General features: G+C 50.2%; 1 protein-coding gene across 7 annotated transcripts in view; it reads left to right on the plus strand.

Annotated features, from left to right (window-relative positions):
* The window catches only part of RFLNA (refilin A), a 346100-nt gene that overhangs the window by 282960 nt on the left and 38779 nt on the right, over nucleotides 1–24361 (plus strand). The gene's annotated exons all lie outside the window — the stretch shown is intronic.

The raw sequence follows: 24361 nt of genomic DNA on the forward strand, positions 1-24361 counted from the left end.
AAAGACACCTGGCAAGCAGATGAGAAAGACTCGGACAGGAGCCAGGAGCCTGAACTGCAGCCGCAGGCAAAGCTGTGCTGACACTGGGCTCCATCCTCATCAGCCATGTGGCCTGGGGCAGGTCCTTTAGCCTCCAGCCCCTCAGTGGCTGCACCTGTGACATGGGTACGGTAGCAGCACCAAGCTCCTCCAGGTGTCATGAGGGTTCAGTGAAGTAAGGCTTGCAAAGCACTCAGCCTCGGAGTTATTACTGTTGTCACTGTTGCCATTGCTCCTTTACAACCTCAGGTGCCACACATTGAGGAATGAAGGCCTTTTCGGAACCATTTTTGACCTGAAAAGTCCACAGAAGCTGCCATCAGCCTCCCGCGTCTGCACATGTCAGACTTAAAGAATGGAGCGGTGCAGATGGAGCCCGGTGCTTGCTCATTTTCCACTCCAGCCTGAAAAAGCTCAAGTGTGCAAGCAATTACAGGCGAGAGGAAAAGACCATCCACTCCCCAGACTAAGAGAGGAAGCAATTAGGGAGACGGTTGCCGGGGTGTTGGCAGAGAGAGCCCCAGAGAAGGGCGGGGCAGCTGATGGAGCTGAAAGAGGAGGGATACTGAGGCTGGCAGCTGTCCTTGGAAGCTGCCAGCGTGGGGTCTGGTCTGGTCTGCAGGGGCTGGTCAGGGAGGGAGGAGGAGGGAGGGGACCCTACTTCAGCAGTTTGGAGGCACCCCAGGAAGGTGAAAGGCCGGATACCTTGCATGGGGACTCGAAATCTGGGGGCTAAGAACTCAGATGAGGGGAAAATCCTCTATCTTCATTTTCGCCAGGCTCTAATGCGTTCCCTTCTACTACAAATGCAGGCAACAAACCATGATAATTAACGGAAACTGGGACTTCATTCCTCATTTAAAGGAAAATCAGAGATATTTTCATGTCATGTTACAGCTGTTGCAACTACGTCAAACTATCATTTACTCTTCTTGCTTCTTCAAAGTTACAAAAGTTCCAGGCCTGACAATAGAGTGTGTTCTTGAATGCACGTATAAAGAAGCCCGTGTCAGGACAGGCGTGGTGGCTCATGCCTATAATCCTAGCACTTTGGGAGGCCAAGGTGAGAGGATCACTTGAGGCCAGGAGTCTGAGACCTGCCTGGGTAACATACAGAGATTCCGTCTCTACAAAAAATTTAAAAATTACCTGGTCATGGTGGTGCGCACTTATAGTCCCAGCTACTTGGGAGGTTGAGGAGGGAGGATCACTTGAGCCCAGGAGGTCGAGGCTGCAGTGAGTACGATTGTGCCACTGCACTCTAGGCTGGGCCACAGAGCAAAACCCTGTCTCTAAAAAAATTTCTTTTAATAATAAAAAAAAAGCCCATGGCATTATGATATTAGAAACCTGTTTAATATTGTGATAACTGTTTTAGTTCAGTGGGTTTTCTTTCTGCAAACCTAGGTATTTTATGCTACACGTTTAAAGACATTATTCTGAAGAGGGGTCCACAGGCTTCATCAAACTGTCAAAGGGGTCAGTGGCACACAAAAAAAGGACAACTGCTCCCCACCACCTTAAGTCATGATGGAGTGGGTGTTTATTCAGTTTCATCTTGGCTTTTTCTTGGTGTGAATGAAGTTTGTGGAAAACATACAAGAGGCTGGAATGGGGAGACCCTTTAAAGCTGTGGGTGTCAGCCCTGGCTATATTGGGACACCCAGGCCACACCCCAGACTTGGCAAAAAGGAATGTCCGGTGTCCCACTGCCCCAGCCACAAGGGCTGCCCTGCAAATCCTGAACACAGCAAGCTCCTTCCTGCCCTCGGGACCTCTTACTGTTCCCGCCGACGGGAAAAAAGTGCTTTTCCCAGATGTGGGCTGCCTTGCTCGCTGGTTGTTTTTTGTTTGTTTGTTTTTTTGAGACAGGGTCTTGCTCTGTTGCCCAGGCTGGAGTGCAGTGGCACGATCACCACTCACTGCAGTCTCGACCTCTCAGGCTCGAGCAATCCTCACTCTTCATCTCCCATCCCCCTCCCCAGGTAACCACCTATCTGTCCTCCCAGGCTCAAGCAATTCTCACTCTTCATCTCCCATCCCTCTCCCCAGGTAACCACCCATCTGTCTTCGTCTGTAGGATTTACCTGTTCTGGACATTTCATATAAACAGAGTCATATGGTGCATATGCTACGTGGCCCTTTATGTCTGGCTTCTTTCACTCACTCAGCATCATGTTTCCAAGGTTCATCATCATAGCACAGATCAGGGCTTCATTCCCTTTGTGGCTGATGATGCTCCACTGTGTGGAACATTTATTTGGGCTGCTTCAGTGTCCAAGGATCTTAGCGGGAGAAAATCCCAGATATTTAATCCACAAGCTCAGGAATGTCAGGGGTAAGTCCTTCTGGAACATTCATCTAATTGTCAGTGGGCTCACGGTGGAGTTAGCTCAACCTGTTGGCATAGACCACAGCCTCCAAGTGTCCAAGAGGCACACGATTAGAAAGTTGGACCTGTGAATGGCACTGACTGTGGGACATGTTTGTCCCTTACGAGAGGCCACTGGAGTGAGTCTGTAAGAGGCAATCCCTCCTGTTCAAGCAGGATACCTTCCACCGGAGCCTGCAGGGAGAATGAACTAGTGAGACCTCAATCATGGAGGCTCTCATCTCGTGGCCTCAGTCACAACACGCCCAGAATGTCAACTCCACACCTTCGCTGCCGCTCTGATCTTCCCCCGAGAACCGGGTCTGTTTCCTGGCACAGCAATCAGATCCCATCCCCTGCAGCCTCCTCACAGCCTGTGAGTCCCAAATGTACCTCAGAGTCTTCCCACCCCAAAAGCGTCTAGGTCTTGACACCACAGTCCCCTTGTGGCCCAGGCTGGAAAACTGTAGCTATGCTTTCTTCTTCTCTTTCCTCCTTCCCAGATTCCTCCTTCAGTAGGTCACCGAGTCTTGTTCTGAAGGCAGAATCACTATCTTTGGATCTGTTCTTTCTCTTCTGTTCCCATCCTCTCTGGGTCCAGCCCTTCATTCTCTCACCTGCACTCTTTTTTCTTTTCCTTTTCTTTCTTTCTTTCTTTTTTTTTTTTTTTTTTGAGAGGGAGTCTCGCTCTGTTGCCCAGGCTGGAGTGCAGTGGCAAGATTTCAGCTCACTGCAACCTCTGCCTCCTGGGTTCAAGAGATTCTCCTGCCTCAGCTTCCTGAGTAGCTGGGATTACAGGCATGCATCACCATGTCCAGCTAATTTTTGTATGTTTAGTAGAGACCAGGTTTCGCCATGTTGGCCAGGCTGGTATCAAACTCCTGACCTCAGGTGATCCACTCACCTCGGCCTCCCAGAGTGCTGGGATTGCAGGTGTGAGCCTCTGCGCCCAGCCTCGCCTACACTCTTTTTGCAGAATCCTCAATGTCTTCCTTATCTCCTGCCTTGGACCAATTCCTCCTCTCTGCTGCAAATTTAATAGTCTGGACTTAAGGATAGTTTTTTTTTTTTTTTTTGGTTTGTTTGCTTGTTTGTTTTTTAATGTAAAGGACAAAAAAAAGAGTCACCAACTTTTACTAACATTTTATTATGCCAACTAAACATGCCATAAAAAAGAACGACTGAACTGTATCTACAATGCCTGCCACTTATGAAAAGAGATGATTACACAAAATGCATTGTAACCCGTCCCAGATGAAACCCATCAAACCCAGCAAAACCTCTTGACGTCCTTCTTTGTCTCACTTCACCTGAGGCTGAACAACCTTTGCCCAGTACTGAGGAATGATGGGCATTTGGAGCCACGGGCGCATGGAATATGATCCAAACTCCAGCATCACTCCCAAGACAGCTGCCTGTGTGAGAAGAGATGAAGAATAAGAGGATAAGAGAAAAAGCTAAGGTGACATTAGAAAAAGAGAGAGAGAAGGGCCAGGCGCGGTGGCTCACGCCTGTAATCCCAGCACTTTGGGAGGAGGAGGTGGGCAGATCACTTGAGGTCAGGCATTCAAGACCAGCCTGGCCAACATGGGGAAACCCTGTCTCTACTAAAAATAAAAAAAAATTAGCTGGGCGTGATGGCGGGCGCCTGTATTCCCAGCTACTCGGGAGGTTGAGGCAGGAGAATCATTTGAACCCGAGGGTGGAGGTTGCAGTCAGCCGAGATCGCACCATTGCACTCCAGCCTGTGCGACAAGAGCAAGACTCTGTCTCAAAAAAAAAAAAAAAAAAACCCAAAAGAGAGAGAGAGAGAAGGAGAGAGTTGAAAGGGGAGAGAACAAGAAAAAAAGAGAGAGAGAGAGAGTGCTGGGTAAGGGATGAGGAAGTCATAAGGAGACTAATGCTATGAGATGAAGTGATGTTTGGACACAGAAGAAAACCAAGTGCGCGAGAGCAGAGAGCAAGACTAAGGCTCTGCCCAGGTTGCAGGAGGACAGAGAAACCGATGAACACAGAATGAATGAATGACATTCACGACAGTGTCTTTGTAACTGGAGAAAGTATGACTGCCAACAAAAACAATACACCAAACATTGTGACGGAAAGAAAATCTCGTCCTGTTTTAAAGATGAAAACGGTATTAGAAATTCACAGCTTGCGCGCGCGCGCACACACACACACACGGAACAGGCAGCAGAGGAATGGGAGATAGTTCAATGTCATTGATCTCACTTTACACAGATACGATTTCATTCCTGACCTTGATCATGACAGAGAGGCTTGAATGTTTCGTACTTAAAGCCTCGTGTTCGACAAAAAACCATTCGACATCCTTAGAGGGAAAAGGAAGAAAATAGTTTCCACATATAGAGAGTACTAAATAGCAGAGACTGCAAAGAGAACTAAAACACAACAGAAAACAAGATGAGAGAAGGAACACTTAGCAGATTAGTTAGGAAAATAAATAAAAATGGGTTAAACGGCACAAAGATGAACTCTAGCACAAATGGGAAAATCCAACATCCAACTACGTGCCTTATAGAAGGAACACGCCTAAAATGAGGTGACACCGAAATACAGGGAGGGACAAAAAAATGCTTCTGGCCACTGCAGAAGGGAAAACAAGATGGACAGATACTGAGGGAGATAAGTGAATACGTCATCAATCAGTAAAGCCAATGAAGCATTCAGCTTTTCAGAAGACGGAGACTTTGAAGGAAAAGGCGTCAGATGGATCATTCTGTATTGATAAAATCACTTTGCCCCAAATAATTCAGCCTTGATAGATGCAGAAGACATAGGCTGAAACCCACTTGAAAATCTGATCTTCATCCCATTCTCTCTCCCTCCACCCAGCACATGTCTGAGTCCTCAGCTCTGACAGTGAACTTTATATTTTTTCACAAGTCTTTAACTCAAAGATTTTTTTCCCTCTCTCTCTTTCCAAGGAACTTCTATTCAGAAACCATTCCAGGCACTTGGAATTCGGAATCTAAATATCCCTGACGCAGCCCCAGGCCCTAACTGCCCCCACCCACCCCGCTGCCCGCCACGGCCGTTGTATCTTATTTTTTCTTGCCATCTGTCCTCACCGCTCAGTCCTAATTCCCCGAGCTGCTTGCCCTCTTCCTGCCCCAGGCATATTGTGCTTATTCACGAAGCCAGAGCTTTCTCTGGAGATAAGAAATAAGTTCATCCTTCCTGTTCACCGTTCAACCACACACACCCTCTGGGGATTCGAGAATGCTGAAGTGTTAAGCAATACAGTCGTCAAAGTGGCTTTCCTTTCACGGTAGCCAAAAAGTGGAAATAACTCACGCATCCATCGATGATTGAATGGATGAGCTGTGGTCCAGCCACACAATGGAATATTATTCAGCCATAAAAAGGAACGAGGTTCTCACACATGCTACAACATGGATGAACCTTGACAGCATCATGCTTAGGGAGAGAACCCAGACACATATTGTATTGTTCCATTTCTATGAAACACCCAGAATACATAAATCCATAGAGACAATACAGAACCCAGAAAGCAGAACCCAGCACCAGGGGCTGGGGCGAAGGGAGATGGAGTTTCATGGCGACAGAGTTTCCGTTTGGAATGATGAAAAAGTTCTGGAAATAGTGGTGATGGTTGCACAGCATTGTGAATGTTCTTAATGCCACTGAATCGTACACTTAAAAATGGATTAAAAGGCACATTTTATGTCACTTATATTTTACTACAATTTTTAAAAATGGGAAAAAAGAGACCAGGTGTGGTGGCTTATGCCTGTAACCCCAGCACTTTGGAAGGCTGAGGCGGGCAGATCACTTGAGGTCAGGAGTTTGAGACCAGCCTGGGCAACATGGTGAAACCCTGTCTCTACTAAAAATACAAAAATTAGCCGGGCGTGGTGGTGGGTGCCTGTAATCCCAGCTACTTGGGAGGCTGAGGCAGGAGAATCGCTTGAACCTGGGAGGCGGAGATTGCAGTGGGCCTGCCCCACTGCACTCCAGCCTGGGCGACAGAGTGAGGATTCTTCTCAAAAGAAAAAAAAGAAAGAAAGAAAGAAAAAAGAAAATGGCTTTCCTCCCCTCAGCATGTGGAAATCCCCCTTTCTAAGGGCTGGGGCTCCGATTACGTGCAGGTGGAATAATGCAGGATTTTACAGTGGGCAGGACTCTAGTGCCCTGAGTTTTGCTTTTCCATGGAGTCTGGAGACAGTGGCCCTCCACGGTGGACCGTTAACTTCAGTGACTGGGATTCTCCCCTGTCATAGCTGCCTGTCCACGGGGATGAGGGGTCATCACAAAGTATCTCAGATGCTGCACTAATTGCCCGTGGCTGCTGTAACTGGTGCCCCAAACTGGGTGGCTTAAAGCAACAGTGACTTATTCTCTCACGGTTCTGGAGGCCAGGAGTCTGAAGTTGAGGTGTAGGCAGGGCCCACTGAGACCCTGGGGAGAGTCCTCTGCCTTTCCAGCTCCTGGTGGTGCCGGCGTTCTGGGACATTCCTGGGCTTGTGGCCGCATCGCCCTGATCTCTGCCTCCGCGGTTGCACGGGCTTCCCTGTGTGATCGCTCCTCTTCTTTTTTTTTTTGAGACGGAGTCTTACTGTGTCACCAGGCTAGAGTGCAGTGGCACAATGTCGTCTCACTGTAACCTCTGTCTCCTGGGTTCAAGCGATTCTCCTGCCTCAGCCTCCCAAGTAGCTGGGATTACAGGCGCCCACCACCACGCTCAGCTAATTTTTGTATTTTTAGTAGAGACGGGGTTTCACCATGTTGGCCAGGATGGTCTCGATCTCCTGACCTCGTGATCCGCCTGCCTCGGCCTCCCAAAGTGCTGGGATTACAGGTGTGAGCCACCGTGCCTGGCCTCTCCTCTTCTTACAAGGACATCAGTCATCTTGGATTAGGGTCCCTCTCCTGACCTCAGCTGAACTTGATCTCATCTGCAGAGACCCTCTTTCTACAAGGTACTGTCCACAGGTCCCAGGGTGAGGACTTGAACATATCTTTTGGGGGGACACAGTCAGCCCAGAGCAGGTGTTTCCTGGAAAGTGTGTGGTTCCCTCTCGGCTTATGAAGGGAGTATGAGCTATATCTGGGTTGATAATGGGCTTTGCTGTTCTCAGAGGCAAAGGCATAACTCTCTCTGGGAGTACTGCTTTTCCTGGGGGGGTTCCATCAGAACGGAGCTGGCCTGGGGATCAGGCAGCGGGATCCCCAGGCCGGCCCCGAGCCATGCATTTCTCTCCTGGGGGTCCGCTGGCTCCGGGGCAGAACATAGGCCTTGTGTGGTCAGCTGAGCTGGGCCCTGGGGGCCAGGGAGACCTCACTCACGCCTGGCCTGCCTTCCAGGCAGAGGAACGCGGAGCAGAGAGGACCTCTGTCCCTCTCCAGAGGGCCCCAACTTCCTCCCTGCCTGGCTTGGGTCTAAAAGAAAACACCAGAAGGTTTCAGGCACCCTGGCTCAGCAGCCGCGAACCAGGCCTGGCCCCTCAGCTGACCACACTGGGCCTCTGCCCCCTGGAGGCCGAGTTGAGAGACTCTCCCAAGAGTGGAGGCCACTCCCTTTAGCCCCTCACAGAAGTTGCTGCCTCCTGCTCTACTGGTGTGACTGCCTGGCTCTGTCTTCCTTTCCCTCCTCCACCTCAGAATCTCTCTCCAGCCTCCAAATATCCCCTTCCTCACCCCATTGGTTAGGTGAGCAGGCCGTGGCCAGGCTGCTGGTGCAATTCCATTCCATCTTTAGCCAGCTGTGTGGCCTTGGGTGACAAGCTCAACCTCTTTGTGCCTTGGTTTCCCTGTCTCTAAAGTGGGGCCACAGTGCCATGGCCGAGGAGCACGCGTTAGAAAGAGCTTCTCTCTGGAGATGTATTTTCTTTCTTTCTTTCTTTTCTTTCTTTCTTTCTCTCTCGCTTTCTCTCTTTCTTTTTCTTTCCTTTCTTTCTTTCTTTCTTTTCTTTCTTTCTTTCTTTCTTTCTTTCTTTCTTTCTTTCTTTCTCTCTCTCTCTCTTTCTCTCTTTCTTTCTTTGTTTCTTTCTTTCTTTCTTTTTTTTTTTTTTTGACAGAGTCTCACTCTGTTACCGAGGCTGGAGTGTGGTGGTATGATCTCAGCTCATTGCAACCTCCGCGTCCCAGGTTCAAGTGATTCTTGTGCCTCGTAGCTGGGATTACAGGTTCACGCCACCACGTCCAGCTAATTTTTGTATTTTTGGTAGAGACAGGTTTTCACCATGTTGCCCAGGCTGGTCTTGAACCCCTGGCCTCAAGTGATCCTCCCACCTTGGCCTCCCAAAGTGCTGGGTGGGATTGCAGGTGTGTGCCACCGCGCCTGGTCTGAAGATGTATTCTGTTGCACCTCAAGCTCTCTCCTGCCCTTCTCTCTCCATGTCCTAATTCCTTCAGCTCTTCACTTGGTCACTCATTCACTCAACAAACGTTTGTCAAGCATTCGCCTCATGTCAGGCGGTAAAGCTCCAGGTGATAAAGATACAGAGATGCCCCCGCCACCTAGGCCCCACCTTTGTGAAACCCACAGCTGTGTAGAGGACAATTTCGGAGGCTCGCCTATCCCTGGGGGTCGCTGCCTCGTACCCACCGGCGTCTCCCTGCGCCTGGTGTCCCCATCCTCTGGCCCCTCGAATTCTCCTGGTCTCCATGACCAGGAAGAGACCCCATCCCCCGCTCTGGTTCCCTGTTTCTCAGCCCATAAGGAAGTTTCTTCCATGCAGTGGGGTCCACTCAGGGGGACCAGGGGCTTGCCTCAGTGGCCCCTCCCTGGCCCCTTTGTAGTCCTGCCATATTCTTCATCTCCTTCCAGAAGCTTCTCGCCGTTGTCTTTCGGGACACGGCTCTCCTCTTCTGACCTCTAAACTTGCCCTCTTTGTGATCTCAGCCATTTCTGGGGCTGACCTCCCATATGGCTGCCCTGGCTGCGTGGAGACTGAAGTGACTCCAAAGCTAATTTGCCTGGCGCCTCACTCAGCAAAAAGCCCTTCCTTCTAGAAGCTTTCTTTCATCTTCCCAACGGTCCTCAGGGAGACTGACATACCGAAGATCAAATGTGGCAGAGGTTCTTAAACGTGAGTGAGCATCAGAATTCCCAGAGGGCCTGTGCAAACACAGATCCTGCCCCCGCCCCGACAGGCCTTGGTGGGGCCTGAGAATCTGTATCTCTAGCAGGTTCTCAGAGGTTGCTGATGTTGAAATAAGTGCTAGGTGAATGGCACTGCAAGGTAAACCTGGTCTTCCTAACTCCACCATGTCAGTGACACTAAGCTTGTTCCACTGGGCATCACGGGGGTGCTTGATCAGCCATGGACTTCCAGCTCCATCCCTGGAGATTCTAACTCAGTTGGCCTTGGGAGGGGCCCGGGGGACTGTGTTTCTCATCAGCTCCTTGGGTGATTCTTGACATCGGGCAAGTTTGGGAACTGCCCAGTGTCATTGCCAGGAGCATGCCAGGCCCCTCCACCTGGAAGTCATCTGGTCCCCTAAGCTTGGGATTTCCAAGCCAAGCTCATGCTCTTGTTTCTTGAAGCCTTGCATATCTTCCTCTGCCTGTGCCTCCCCATTCGCCCAGTTCCCTGGCTCCAGACCTCAGCCCCTGCTTCTCCCCCACCCACCACATGGGGTCAGTTGCCAACATGTATCCACAATCTTACCCAAGTACATCTCCCATCCACTTCCTCCTTTTTTTTAGACAGAGTCTCACTGTGTTGCCCAGCCTGGAGTGCAGTGGCGAAATCTCGGCTCACTGCAACCTCCGCCTCTTGGGTTCAAGCAATTCTCTGTCTCAGCCTCCCGAGTAGCTGGGATTACAGGTGCCCCCCCACCACGCCCGGCTGATTTTTGTATTTTCAGTAGAGACGGGGTTTCACCATCTTGGCCAGGCTGGTCTTGAACTCCTGACCTCAGGTGATCCACCTGCCTTGGCCTCCCAAACTGCTGGGATTACAGGCGTGAGCCTGCTGTGCCCGGCCTTCCTCCTTTTTATTCTTGCTCTGTCGTCTTGGTTCAGGCCTTTATCAGTTATTGCTAGGACTAGTGCAGTAGACTCTAACCAACTCTCTTCACTTCAGTACCACCCCATCCAGTCCATTCTCTCTACTGTTGCCTCCCTTAACCCCCTGCATGCTGCACCCTGGGTGCAGGCCCAGCCCCAGCTCAAAGGGCACAAGGCCAGAGTGTGGCCCGACAGTCCAGGGAACAGCAGGTCCTCCACTAGAGACTAGTGTACGACCCAATGCCTAGCAAGAGCAGGGTCTGGAAACGAAGGTGTGCTCCGCTCTGGGCTCTGAGTGGGGGCTTTCCTCCAAAGGTGGGACAGGGGCTTGGATTCTGTGAAAGGGGCCACACTCACTTCCTCAGAGCAGCCCAGAGCAGCCATCCTCACCCTGACTCTGCAGTGGCGACCCCTGTGTTACCAGCTCCCTTGAAAACAAAATAATTTTTATTTTAAGAAATACAGGACTGGTGTACTTGCATGGGGAGAGAGTGTGGATGCTCCTCAAGCTAGCGAGGAGGGCTCGGTGGCTCCTGAGAGGCTGGGACCTGCTGGTGGCCGTTTGGTCACCTGTGTGCTGCCCTGGGGTTTCCTGATGTCATAAACATGGGAGGGTGCTTTCTCATCCAGGCCTCCTGGGCTGGGTTCTGGATGATTCCGTAGGTGCTGTAGTCACGGTGTTGGGACACCAGATGCCAAAGACAGTCTCCTTGTAAACATGCCCGAGGGTCTGAATGACATGGAGCACCAGACAGTCTTGGGAGACCCTCGGCCCCAGGGGACAGACTCAGAGCAAGCACCTCTTCACAGGTGACAAGCCGCACCATTTATGGCACCCTGGCCAAGCATCAGACACTGTTCTGGGGCTTACACATATTGGAAATCAATTTGTCCCCACAGTGGCCCAAGGAGGCAGGCATGGAAAATGACACCCATTTTAGAGATAAGGAAACTGAGGACAGAACAGTTAGGTAACTTGCCCAACAACACACAGAGAGTAAGTCATAGATATGAGGTTCAAAACCATGCAGTCTAGGAGCCCAGGCATGTAACCACTGCACTGTGTGTCCTGTCTACCAGTAATACTGGAACTTTCCCACTGAAGAAGACACAGAGAACTGTACCCTCCTACACAGACAAACAAACCTGCAAACGCACACACTAATAAAATATTCCTACCTTAGACAACCTACATCGCAGGGGCCCAGAGAGTTTGTTGCTGCTGTTTGCTTTCTCATTTCATTTTAAAATAGTTTAAAACTCACAGGAAGTCACAAAAATAGCAGAGTTCCGTTACCCCAGCTCCAGCCAGTGACATCACCTTTCCTGCCCATTGCCCATTGTCCAAATCAGGAAATTGACATGGCTCGATACTATTAACTGAAATACAGGTCTTATTTGGATTTCACCAAAGAGCCAAAAGAAGTGAAAGTGTGATTGAATAGCTCAGCCTGTTGGTTGGAACTCACCAAATGTTAGGAGCCAGAAGGATTTTAAGATGCACCGCCTCTGTGTCCATCCTCTTACAGAACATCGTGGTGAGGGTGGAGTGTTGGGAACACAGGTGAGACATGGTGCCTCTGAGGATCCTGGATTCCACTGCCGGGTGTGGAGGGACCATGTGGCCCTGAGGGTCTCAGGACATTGGGAACTTGCTCAGGATTTCAGTCCAGAACCTCCTGCTTCTCCGTCTGTCCATAGCATCCCAAAAGCCATGGAGTAAGAGGGGGGACCAGGAGGTGGGAAGTGGGGGTGGTCATTGGCTTTGCTGCAGGTGTCGGTCCAGCCGCTCGGGGCTTCCCCTGCTCCAGGTGGGAAGCTGCTGTGAACACACACAACAGCAGCGAGAAGGAGCTACCCGAGAGAACAGTTGTGTCTTGGCGGTGTCCTCGAAAATAAATCTCGAAAGTGCTTTTCAAGAATGGAGGTGTCATTTGCACACAGATCCATGAAATGCGCAGATTTTATGTGTACAACTTATGGGGATTTGAGAAAAGTATACGCCTGGGTAAATAACACCCTAATCGAGATTTAGAACCATCCATCATTGCCTGCCTCTTCTAAATCATCCCTCCAGGGGTAACCACTATGCCGACCTTTGTAGAATTTCCCATAAATAGAATCACAGCGGGTTCCCTTTTGTGTCTGGTTCCCTTCATCATCGTCGGACACGTGAGGCGCCCCACGCCGTTGGGTATATCAGCACTCAGTTCATCATTGCTGTTCACTGCACTTCTTAGTACAATTACACCACGGTATGTTTATCCACTCATCCGTTGATGGATATTTTGGCTGTTTCCAGGTTCAAGCTGTTGCAAAGAAAGCTTCTATAAGCATTCATGCACAGATCTTTGTGTGGACATAGGTGTTCATTTCTCTCGAGTAAATTCGTCTAATGGATTCTCCTGGGTACAAGGCAAAGGTAAAAGCTAAGCCTAATTCTAACACTGACCCTAATCCTAACCCCAACCCTAACCCTGAGCCTAACCATACCACTAGCCCTACCCTTAACCCTGCCCCTAACACTAACCTTAACCCCAACCCTAATCCTAACCCCTAACCCTAATCCTAACCCCTAACCCTAACCCCAACCCCAACCCTAACCCTAACCCCTAACTCTAACCCTAGCAAAAGTATGTTTAACTTTGATTAATAAAAAAGAGACTCCAGCCTTTTACTAACTAGGCTATGACAGAAACTCATAATTTAAAATAGCCTAGAAAGCATTTGTTTTTTGTCTTTAGGATGCAGGTTCTGATATTTTGGGGGTAGATTCATTACCCTATGTGACCAATTATATTGGTTCTCAATCAGTTGAGACCCACCTACCAGTTAAAGGTGAGGAGATTTTCAGGTGGGGAAAAGCTAACCTGGAATTTAAAATGTGTATTTATGGCCCAGAGATGGGAGAGCTAGAGAGTACCTAAAAGGTCACTGTAATGGATTAAGAGTCCCCTTGACTCAAATTCAAGTCTACCCTAAACCTCAGACTGTGACCATGTTTGGAAATAGAGTGTGCAGGTGTGATCAGTTAAGGTGAGGTTGTACTGGAGTAGGATGGGCCCTAAATCCAATTCTGTTCTCATGGAGTTCCTGGGATTGTTGCTGTAGCCCAGCCCCTCTGGGCACCAGGGTCCCAGGAATGGTACAGGTGAAGCGCAGCCTATATAGCGTATCCCAGAGAAACAGAAATAATTTGTTCTAAATAGAATCTGACAAGCAAGAGCTCAGCTTTCCTTAAATCGTTACCCATCATATTGCTTCCTAAGACACTGGATTGAGTTTCCGAAGCCAAGTGGAGGCCCTGACAGTTGGGAAGTCAAGCTTCTGGGGATGGGACAGGAGCCTCCTATGACCCCAGATGAGAGAAGAGTTGAAACATGGCCTTTCCTAATGTGATGGGCAAGACCAAGCTTTATTTTACCTGTTTCAGCAAAAACTCTCATGAGAAAGTCCTGAAGGTCCTCCCAAGCCCCCATCTTAACTCAGGGTCCACATTTTCACCTTCATGGCAGGATGTTTCTCCTCTAAAGGAACTTCTAACACTTTTCCCCTTGTAAACATCTTCAGAGGGCCGCCCTAGTTTGTGTATTATGTTGGTGCGTGTCTTTGTCGATATTTCTTCCAATGGTGTGTCTGTGGCTCTGTCCTGTGGTGGAGGGTTAGTTCAGATCTCTTTGAGTCGTCCAGTGATAATATCAATAGCAACAATGGCAAACACTTATGGAGAACTTTCCTTGGTAATGGCTCCTGTATTAGTCCGTTCTCACATTGCTATAAAGACACTACCTGAGACTGGGTAGTGGTAATTTACAAAGCAAAGAGATTTGATTGACTCACAGTTCTGCATGGCTGTGGAGGCCTCAGGGAACTTACAATCATGGCGGGAGGTGAAGGGGAAGCAGGCACCTTCTTCACAAGGTGGCAGGAGAGAGGGAGGGGGAACTGCCAAACACTTTTAAACCATCAGATCTCATGAGAACTCACTCAGTATCACAAGAACAGTATGGAGGAAACTGTCCTCATGATCCAATCACATTCTACCAGATCCCTCCCTTGACACATGGGGATTACAATTTTAGATGAGATTTGGGTGGGGACACAGAGCCAAACCATATCAGCTCCCGTCATCCCCACTAATACCCTCCTCTCCCAAACCACCCCAGTCAATCTAACTAACAATAGTGGGCTTGCTATGGAACAGCCCCCGCAGATGTCCATGTTCTAATCCCAGACCCTGAGTCTATGTTACCTTCCATGGCAAAGGGGACACTGCGGATGAGAGTAAGCCAAGGATCCTCACATGGGAAGATTCTCCTGGAGTATCTGGGGTGGTCCGATGTCATCACAAACATCCTTAGAAGTGACAGTGGGAGACAGGAGGGTCTGAGTCAGAGAGAGCCTGGGGAATGCCATGCTGCTGGCTTTGAAGACAGAGGAAGGGGCCAAGAGCCAAGGAACACAGGCAGCCTCTGGAAGCTGGAAAAGTCAAGGAATGGATGTTCCCCAAAAGCCTCCACCAGGAACACAGCCCCGCGGCGCCTGGATTTTAGGCCCATTTCCCACTTCTGACCTCCCGAATGATGAGAGAATAAATGTGTGGCTTAGCGGCTTTAAGCCACTACGTTTATGGGAATTTGGAACAGTAGCCACAGGAAGCTCATCCCTTATGCAAACCCAACTTGCAGATGAGTCCCTCGGTCCCTTTTCCTGACAGCTGCCCCTGACCCTCATCCACACAGATCCTAGACCCACCGGTCCTCCCGTGTGCCAGGAGTGTAACCGAGTGTTCAGATTCCTTCTCTTTTCATCTTCATACCTTTCTTAGGTATTTTAGTTATTGTTCCCATTGACAGATAAAGGAATTTTGCCCAGGAACTTTGACTCTCCAAAGAGGAAGCCACCTTTCTAGTCTCAGGTAGACTCCCTGAGTCATGGCCACTGGGAATCTTTGGTCTGGGGGCCTGAGATCTGAAATCAAGGTGAGATCCCCAGACCTTGGAATGCATCTTTCTCCTCCAGCCCCATGCCCAGAACGTGCTGAATTTCTCCTTCCAGATGCAGTGTGGCCCCAGCTAACCATGTTCCTCCCTTGGTTTCTGCATCTCATGTGCGCGTGTCTGAATTCTAGCACCTACACCAGGCTATACATCTTTCTGTACACACTCAGGCTTTACCACCAGAGTGTGAGGCTTTGGAGGGGGAAACACGCTTTGTCATTCACTCCACATTCAACACGTATTCACTGAGCACTTTCTGTGTGCCAAGTACTGTTCTAGGTGCTGGGGATAGAGCAGTGGGCAGGACAGACAAAGATCCCTGCCCTGGAGTTCAAGACCAGCCTGGCCAACGTGGTGAAACCCCATCTCTACTAAAAATACAAAAATCAGCCAGACGTGGTTGTGGGCACCTGTCATTCCTGCTACTCTGGAGGCTGAGGCAGGAGAATCGCTTGAACCTGGGAGGCGGAGGTTGCAGTGAGCCAAGATCATGCCAGTGCACTCCAGCCTGGGCGACAAGAGCGAAACTCTGGAAAAAAAAACAAAACAAAACCCTGCCCTTGGGGAGTTTATGTGCTGACAGGGTAAACAGATAGTCAGTAGCAAACACAGTAAATAAGTCAATTATAGAATCTGCTAGAAGGTAGAAGTTGCATGGGATCAAACAGAGAAGAACAAGGTGGGCAGGCAGGCCAAGTGAAGGTGGGGGAGATGAGTTGAAATGCAGATAGAGTGGGCCATAGTCCTTCCTGAGATGTGCAGAGACTTGAGAGAGGTGAGGAAACAAGACACGCAGAGATCTGGGGGAAAGTGTCCCGGCAGGGAGAAGATGAGTGTAAAGCCTGGGGCAGGAGCGAGCTTGGTGTATCCCAGGACTAGCAGGAGGGCCCGGGTGGCTAGGGCAGGTTGGGCGGAGGAGAGAGCACTGCCTGGGTCAGAGTGAAGGACGAGGGTGGAGCTGGGCCTTGCAGGGCCTTAGAGGGGCGTTGCAATGACTTTGATGTCAACTCCGAGTGAAACAGTCCCATCCCAGCACCAGTGTAAGCCCAGGCCCCTCGCCACCTGGCAAATATTTAAGTAGATAAAGAAGTGCCCCAGCAAATAGAGCATTCACAACATGCAAAATTGTTAGCCTGAAAGGAGGGGAAGGCTATGAGAGACGGAGGTCTCTTTCTTTTCTTGCTTTTCCTGGTCCTTTTCACAGGGCTTGCTAAGGTTGCTGGGACAAATCACCATGACAAGGAGGCCTGAAGCAACAGAAGTTCATTGTCTCATAGTTCTGGAAGCCAGAGGCTGAAATTGAGGGGTCCACAGGGCCACACTCCCTCCGAAGTTCTCTACGGAATAATCTGTCCCGGGCCTCTAGCCCAGCTTCCGGTGGTTGCTGGCAATCTCTGCCGTTGCTTGGCTGGTAGCTGCGCCACTCCAATCTCTGCCTCTGTCTTCATGTGGTGTCCCTCGTGTGTCTGTATTCTCTCCTCTTCATCTTCTTCTTCTTCTTCTTTTTTTTTTTGACAGGATCTTGCTGTTTTGCCCAGGCTGGTGTGCCATGGCAGGATCTCTGCTCACTGCAACCTCTGCATCCCTGGACTCAAACGATCCTCCTGCCTCAGCCTCCCAAGTAGCTGGGACTATAGGCATGTACCACCACACCTGGCTAATTTTTGTATTTTTTGTAGAGACAGGGTTGCACCACGTTGCCCAGGCTGGTCTCAAACTCCTGAACTCAAGTGATCCACCTGCCTTGGGGTCCCAAAGTGCTGGGATCACACTCTCCTCTTCTTGTAAGGACACCAGTCCTTGATCAGGGCCCACCTAACCCAGTACGACCTGCTCTTCACTTCATCACATCTGCAAAGATCCTCTTTCCAAGTTAAGTCACATTCATGGGTACCTGAAGCTAGGACTTGAGTATATCTTTAGGGGACACCATTTAATCCACTCCAGAGCCCTTATTTGCCTGTCATTTGTCCCTGTGTGTGTTCCTGGGTATGTGTGCATGTATGTGTGTGTATTAACTCACGGGAGTTCACCTCACTGTCACGTCCTTCAGCACGTAATAGGGCTGTGTGTCTCAAACACCCCAGGCACAAAAGCTCACCCTCAAATGATGTATGTGCAGGCTGCCAGCAGCATCACAAAACCGTGTATCTGAGTCTTCTCCCAGAATGAGCCTGGAACGAGACTCCCCGAGTCTGAGAGCCACGGCTCAGGGCTTCTTTTTGCTCATTTCCTTCCCAGGAGACACCAAGTCAACATGCTGGGGTGCCCTTGTCCTCGGGCAGGGCAGAGAGAATATCATTCAAGAGCTCCAAATGTCTCACTCTCCCCACCAGCTCCACAAAAGGGGGATTCAGAGCTCCGGTGGGAAGCAGACAGGTGGAGCATGAAAGGGGCTGTCTGCTGAGAAGAATGTGGCAATTCATCCTGAGGATCCATGAGCTGGCTGGGGCAGTGGAAATTGGGCCCGATCTGCAGAGTGGCCCAGAGGGGCAGGGAAGCTGGCATGGGTTACCCAGAGCCTCCAGGACATCATCCCCCTTGGGAGGAGGCAGACTAGCCTGGACCAGGGCTCACTGTAGAATAAAGTGAATGGTGTCCCAGGACTCAGCATCAGGGGCCTTTACAGCCTGGTGTCCTACCTGCCCAGCGCTCAGCTGATGGGGAGGCTGGTAAGGCTGCAAATGGCGTTGGAGGGGGCCCACCTCACCCATTCCTGACGGCTAGTGGAGATGAAAGGGTTAGCCCTTCTCAATTAAATAAAGAACCTCTTTGATCATTATTTTGAAGGATTCAGACACTGTTTTTCACCATGACTGCAATGGACTGAATGTGTTCTCCCAAAATTTATATGCTGAAACTTCAGTCACCAATGTGATGGCATTAGGAGGTGGGGCCTTTGAGAATTAGGTCATGGGGGTAGAGCCCTTGTGAATGGGATTAGTGCCCTTACAAGGAGTTACAGGAGACAGCCTTCTCCCTCTACCTCTTTCTCTCTCTCTTTCTTTCTTCCCACCCTCCACTACCTCTCTTTCTCTCCCTCTTTGCCCTCCCACCATGTGGTGCCTTCTGCCATGTTATGACACAGCAAGAAGGCTCTCACCAGATGCCGGCACCTTGATATTGGACTTCCTAGCATCCAGAACCATGAGACAATAAATTCCCCTTCATTATAAATCACCCAGTCTGGGCCGGGCGCAGTGACTCATGCCTGTAATCCCAGCACTTTGGGAGGCCGAGGTGGGTGGATCATGAGGTCAGGAGATCGAGACCATCCCGGCTAACATGGTGAAACCCCATCTCCACTAAAAATACAAAAAATCCTCCGGGCCTGGTGATGGACGCCTGTAGTCCTAGCTACTCTGGAGGCTGAGGCAGGAGAATGGCATGAGCCCGGGAGGCAGAGCTTCCAGCGAGCCGAGATTGTGCCACTGCACTCTAGCCTGGCGACAGAGCGAGATTCTGTCTCAAAAAATAAAATAAAATAAAAAATCGACGATACTCACAAGAGCTAAAAGGATAGGGAAGCCTCTCCCTCTCCCTCTCCCCCTCCCCCTCCCCACGGTCTCCCTCTCCCTCTCTTTCCACGGTCTCCCGCTGATGCTGAGCAGAAGCTGGACTGTGCTGCTGCCATCTCGGCTTGCTGCAGCCTCCTTGCCTGATTCTCCTGCCTCAGCCTGCCGAGTGCCTGCGATTGCAGGCGCGCGCCTCCACGCCTGACTGGTTTTCGTATTTTTTTGGTGAAGACGGGGTTTCGCTGTGTTGGCTGGGCTGGTCTCCAGCTCCTAGCCGCGAGTGATCCGCCAGCCTCGGCCTCCGGAGGTGCCGGGATTGCAGACGGTGTCTGGTTCACTCAGTGCTCAATGGTGCCCAGGCTGGAGTGCAGTGGCGTGATCTCAGCTCGCTACAACCTCCACCTCCCAGCCGCCTGCCTTGGCCTCCCAAAGTGCCGAGATTGCAGCCTCTGCCCGGCCGCCACCCCGTCTGGGAAGTGAGGAGCGTCTCTGCCTGGCCGCCTATCGTCTGGGACGTGAGGAGCCCCTCTGCCCGGCCGCCCAGTCTGGAAAGTGAGGAGCGTCTCTGCCCGGCCGCCATCCCATCTAGGAAGTGAGGAGCGCCTCTTCCCGGCCGCCATCCCATCTAGGAAGTGAGGAGCGTCTCTGCCCGGCCACCCATCATCTGAGATGTGGGGAGCTCCTTTGCCCCACCACCCCGTCTGGGATGTGAGGAGCGCCTCTGCCCGGCCGCGACCCCGTCTGGGAGGTGAGGAGAGTCTCTGCCTGGCCGCCCCGTCTGAGAAGGGAGGAGACCCTCCGCCCGGCAGCCGCCCCGTCTGGGAAGTGAGGAGCCCCTCTGCCCGGCAGCCACCCCGTCTGGGAAGTGAGGAGCGTCTCCGCCCGGCAGCCACCCCGTCCGGGAGAGAGGTGGGGGGGTCAGCCCCCTGCCCAGCCAGCCGCCCCGTCCGGGAGGTGAGGGGCGCCTCTGCCCAGCCGCCCCTACTGGGAAGTGAGGAGCCCCTCTGCCCGGCCACCACCCCGTCTGGGAGGTGTACCGAACAGCTCATTGAGAACGGGCCATGATGACAATTGCGGTTTTGTGGAATAGAAAGGGGGCAAAGGTGGGGAAAAGATTGAGAAATCGGATGGTTGCCATGTCTGTGTGGAAAGAAGTAGACATGGGAGACTTTTCATTTTGTTCTGTACTAAGAAAAATTCTTCTGCCTTGGGATCCTGTTGATCTGTGACCTTACCCCCAACCCTGTGCTCTCTGAAACATGTGCTGTGTCCACTCAGGGTTAAATGGATTAAGGGCGGTGCAAGATGTGCTTTGTTAAACAGATGCTTGAAGGCAGCATGCTCGTTAAGAGTCATCACCACTCCCTAATCTCAAGTACCCAGGGACACAAACACTGCGGAAGGCCGCAGGGTCCTCTGCCTAGGAAAACCAGAGACCTTTGTTCACTTGTTTATCTGCTGACCTTCCCTCCACTATTGTCCTATGACCCTGCCAAATCCCCCTCTGTGAGAAACACCCAAGAATGATCAATTAAAAAAAATAAAAATAAAAAAATAAATAAATCACCCAGTCTGTGGTATTCTATATTGCAACACAAAACAGACGAAGACAGGAAGACAAAAAATTAAATCAGAACAAATCATTTTAATGTTCAGAATATTTGATTATTAATTTCTTGGGCAAAATCTTGCCCCAAAGTGATCTCAGGGAAGCTTCATCCTGTCCTGCAAGAAGCTTTCCCTAACACCTTTGTATCAGTTTTCCATTGCCACAATAATGCCACGTAATGGTCATAAGACCTCAGTTCATTGCACACACTTATGGAATCAGTGAAGGGCCAGTTTAGTGGCTTGACTGTCTGGCTGGGCTCACTCGTGTCTGGGGGCCAGCTGACTGTTGACTGAGCTAGGCTGACCTCAGCAGGAGTGACAGGGACTAGCCTGGGCAAGTTCCCATGGTGATGACAGAGGCCCACAAGAGCAACAGGAAACCTGGAAGGCCCCTTGAGGCCTAGCTGGGAACTGCTGCACCACCATACCTACCTCAGTTCTACTGGCCAAAGCAAGACACATGGGTGGGCCCAGAGTCCGGATAAGAAAGTGCTGCAAGGTTCTAGAGCAGAGAGCTTGGGTCTGGGACAGGGACAAAGATTCAGAGCCATTGTCATCACCTAACACAACTGCCTCTCCTCAAAGACCCCTGAGCTCCCGTGTGGCTCAGTGCTTCAGGACCCAGTGAATTCTATATTTTCTGAGACAGGTCACAACTTCTGGTCCACAAGCTCAGACATGCCGCTCTCCAAAATAAATTCATTTTTCTCTAACTCATTTTCTGTGCGAAGCCCCCAATCCACCTCTTGGCAGAACAGAATCTCAGCCAATATAGGGTCATTTTGTTAAAATCAGAATGTTCTGGGGGCAGTTTATGGTATCTCCTTCCATTCCTTAATGGTGTTGGGTTTGAGATCTACAAGATCTTTGGGGATATTGAGCAGGGAAGCCCTCCGACATTTGCTGAGATTTCCAAATTTCCTGTGTGGACTGCGTCGCTGGTCCCACAGTTTAAGGGCCCCTTTCTTTCCTAGTCTTCACTTCAAGTCCTTGTACCTCAGGACTGCCAGGCCCTTCTGGGGGAGGGGAGGGCGGGTACTCCCCAGGGACCCTCAGATACTCTCACGCCAAACTCTGGGGCCACAGGGCACCCATGGGAAAGAATACAGACCTACTCCCCCACTCCTCAGAGTGTTTCTGATCCTGTGCAAGCTGGTATGAGGAAACTTCTAGAAAGCAAGGCTCTGGTCTTCTTGGTTCTCAAGTCCCGGGACCACCTCATCTCAGCATGGTGTTCTGAGCCTGAGATGGAGTACAGGAGGTGGGGAGCAGCCCCTCTCGGATGTCCTGGCTAATTGCCTCTGTGATCCCCTTCTCTGAGGAATTTCCATTCTCTCTTGGCAAGAGTAGAGAGAGGGCTATATTGGCCCTGGGAATATCCAATCTCCCATTTAGGCCCAAATCCCAACTTTTGATGCTCAAGAGACAAAAATTAATATCTTTTGTTCTTCTCTGTATTTCTGCTGGAACAACCCTTCCCTGAAGTTGTACTAGCAGAAAACCAGGGAAAAGAGTTCATATTTCAAACTATGGCCGCATCATATTTCTATGAATGGTAGTACGGGACTGGGCCTTATCCATCACCCAGGGAGGCATCGTAAGTGGTGGGAAAACCTGGATCTGGATGACCTCAATTCCAGTCCTGGCTCATCCACTTGCAAGCTTAACCTCTCTGAGCTTGCGTCTACCCAAGCAGGCTGGCAGCAGATCTGAAAAATGCATGTGTTAGGCAGAATAATGGCCCTCTCCAAAAGGCATCCCCACCTTCATCCCAGGAACTTGAAAATATGTTGGGTTACGTGGCAGAGGGGAATTAAAGTTGCTCATCAATGACCCTGAGATGGAGATGTTGTCCTAGATTATCTGGGTGGGCTCAGCGTCATCACAATGTCCTTAAAAGTGAGAGAGAGAGAGAGAGGCAGAAGTAGAGAGGGCCAAAGGAAGATGTGGCCGTGGAGGGAAGATCTAGAGAGGGTAGCATGAGAAGGACTCAGCCGTGAGCCTGGGGCTGGGGGTGGGCACCAGAGCTGGAAAGTTAAGGAGATGATTCCCCCCAGAGCCTCCAGAAGGAACCAGCCCTGCTGACACCTCGGTCTTAGCCCTGTGAGACCCGTGTCAGAGCTACAGTGCTGGAAGATGACAAATGTGTGTGTTTTTAAAGTCACTAAGTTTGGGCTGGGCGCAGTGGCTTACTCTTGTAATCCTAGTACTTTGGAGGCCGAGATGGGCTGGTCACCTGAGATCAGGAGTTCGAGACCAGCCTGGCCAACATGGTGAAACCCCGTCTCTACTAAAAATACAAAAATTAGCCAGGTGCGGTATTGCACACCTGTAATCCCAGCTACTTGGGAGGCTGAGGCAGGAGAATCGCTTGAACCCGGGAGGCAGAGGTTGCAGTGAGCTGGGATCATGCCATTGCACTCCAACCTGCGTGACAGAGCAAGCCTGTCTCAAAAAAATAAAATAGAATAAAGTCACTAAGTTTGTGATAGTTTGTCACAGCCACAAGAGAAACCCACACAGTGGCTGTGAAAGTCCTTGTGAATGGAAAGTGCTGGCAGAGGGGAGACATCACTCAGTCCAGCCATGCACCACCAGTGCCAGAGGTGGAGCCCAAGCTCCAGCAGGAGAGACACCTGGGTTCTAATGTCACCTTCGCTGCTGGTGAGCACAGGAACCCCAGGCCTGTCACCCCACATCACTCAGCCTCTCTCCTCCTCTATAGAAATCATCCCTGCCCTCGAGCTGATGGCGAGGTTCAATGAGATGATGCGTGTGATGTGGTTAGCGTGGACCTTGTCCAGGGTGGGCCTGAAAACATTTAGTGGTAAAGACAAAGAAGAAAGGGCAGCCAAAGAGGAGTTACCTTGTTCCGAGTATGAGTGACCTCCAGTTATACAGAGATTGGCGGATGCTAGGGAGGGATGGATGGATGGATGGATGGATGGGTGGATGGATGGACAAACAGATGGGTGGATAGATAGATGGGTGGACAAACACATAGATAGATAGATAGATAGATAGATAGATAGATAGATAGATAGATTAGATAGATACATACATACATAGATGGTAGATAGATCAAGATAGATAGATCAAGACAGATGATAGATCAAGAGAGATGATAGATCAAGATAGGCAGATGATAGATCAAGATGATAAATAATAGATACATAGATAGATCAAGATACTTGATAGATAAATAGCTAGCTAGATGGGATAGATACTTCAAGGTACTTGGATTAGAAATAGTTTCTTAGACATGTAGAATACAAGAATATCCGTCGCAGTTTTATTCATAACCCCAAACTGGAAATAAGCCAAATGACCACAAGCTAAAGAATGGACAAAGCATATGATGGTATATTCATACAAAAGAATATCATTCAGCAAGTAAAAGAACAAACTACCAACACACCCAGCAACACGGGTGGATTTCAAGAGTATTATGTTGGCCAAAAAAGAAGCTGGGCACAAAGAGCCCACGTTGTAAGGTGCATCTACAGTTGATCCAGTTATTCTACATCTTTGTTTAGGTGAAAAAGATGAAGCTTAGTTCGTCTTTAGGCACAAATCATCAGTGATGATGAAAGTCAACATAATGGATGCTCTGGGGGTTGCCGCCTGGGAGGGGGAGCGAGGGAGCCCTTGGGGCGTGGGCGGTGTCCTGTGCTTTTACCTGGGTGGTGGTCACGTAGGGGCATATTTGTAAAAACATACCCAGCTGCACCTTCACAGTGTGTGCACTTTACCTGTGAAAATTGCACCCCAATAAGAATGAAGAAGATAACAAGAAATGGTAGATTCTACACCCGGAGCCCACAGA

The sequence above is a fragment of the Pan paniscus genome, chromosome 10 (assembly GCF_029289425.2).
Source record: "Pan paniscus chromosome 10, NHGRI_mPanPan1-v2.0_pri, whole genome shotgun sequence".
NCBI classification, from domain to species: Eukaryota; Metazoa; Chordata; class Mammalia; order Primates; family Hominidae; genus Pan; species Pan paniscus.